This window comes from Arvicola amphibius, chromosome 1, assembly GCF_903992535.2.
Source record: "Arvicola amphibius chromosome 1, mArvAmp1.2, whole genome shotgun sequence".
Classification (NCBI taxonomy): Eukaryota; Metazoa; Chordata; class Mammalia; order Rodentia; family Cricetidae; genus Arvicola; species Arvicola amphibius.
In genome coordinates, this window is record NC_052047.1 from 70633607 (window position 1) to 70635239 (window position 1633).

The following is a 1633-nucleotide window of genomic DNA, read 5'->3' on the forward strand; positions in this document are numbered from 1 at the left end:
CAATTTTGTGTCTTATTTGTTTAAAATGTTTACATTTGCTTGCTTTCTTTGCTTTCTCTGTACATGTGTGCAACAGCTCAAGTGTAAACACGCATGCCATAGCGCTCCTATACAGGTGCGGGCACAGCTAGTGCAAACACGCGTGCCATAGCGTTCCTGTACAGGTGTGGGCACAACTAGTGTAAACACGAATGTCATAGCGCTCCTGTACAGGTGCGGGCACAGCTAGTGCAAACACGCGTGCCACGGCACTCCTGTACAGGTGCGGGCACAACTAGTGCAAATGCGTGTGCCATAGCGCTCCTGTACAGGTGCGGGCACAGCTAGTGCAAACACGTGTGCCATAGCGCTCCTGTACAGGTGCGGGCACAACTAGTGGAAACATGTGTGCCGTAGTGCCAGAGTACAACTAGTAGGAGTTCATTCTCTCCTTCCACCACAGTGGGCCTGGAATTGCAGTCAGGTTGTCAGGCTGAGTGGCAGGTCCCTTTACCCACAGAGCCACCTCGCTGGCCTGTTTTTTATTTTATGAGCATGGGTGTGCTTGGTGCCCACTTAGGTAAGAAGAGTATGCTGGATCCCTAGTAATTGGAGTCACAGACAGTTGTGAACTGCTATGTGGGTGCTGGGAATCAAACCTGGTTCCTGTGGAAGAGCAGTGTTCCCCAGCTCCCCAATATTTTTATTTTTTGATTCAAGGTCTCACATACTCAAGATTGGCCAATATGGTTGGATGTGATAGTGATGCCTTTGATCCCAACACTTAGGAGGCAGAGGCAGGTGGATCTCTGTGAGTTCAAGGCCAGCCTGGTCTATAGAGTGAGTTCTAGAACAGTCAAGGCTACATACAGAAACCCTGTCTTGAAATACAAAACAAAACAAAGCAAAGATCTGGATTAAAGGTGTGTCTTCTCATAAATATTTGGATTAGAAATGGGTCTTCCCACTTTGAATGATTTAATTAAGAAAAAAATCCCTCACAGATGTGCCCAGCCATTTGGGTTTTAATTACAGATGTAGTCAGGTTGACAACCAAGAATAGCCACCACACTATGGAATTTTTTGGTTTTACCCATTTGTTTGTACAGATGTTATCAGTTATCTTTAGAAAAACACTAACTCAAGTGATACACCTCCATGCTTCAGAGGGCAGGCTTCCCCACACACGCCACGTCACGTCGGAGGAATATTTGTTCATTTCTAACCAAAAGAAAGCAAGCACTCTTCCTTCAGGTTCATCTAGAGACCCCTCTGCTACCTATGAACACTGGAAAGAGCCCCCTCCTAGGACCCATTGACTCCCAAAGGAATAGTGCCACCAGGAGACATCCCTCCTTTGTGAATGCAAACACAGAAGCTCTTGACAGCTACCGGCTGAAGACTTTGCTGTAGATAGCTCTGAGCCTTATCTGAGTTTGGGGTTTCTGTTGCTGAGATAAAATGCCACAACCAAAAGCAGCTTGGGAAGGAAAGGGTTTATTTCAGCTTTTACAACTCTCAGGTCACATATGGAAGTCAGGGAAGGAGCTCAAGACAGGAACCTGGTGGCAGGAACCTGGAGGCAGGAACTGAAACAGAGACCATGGAGGAGTGCTACTTCCTGGCTCAGTTCCTCATGTTGCCCAGCCTGCTT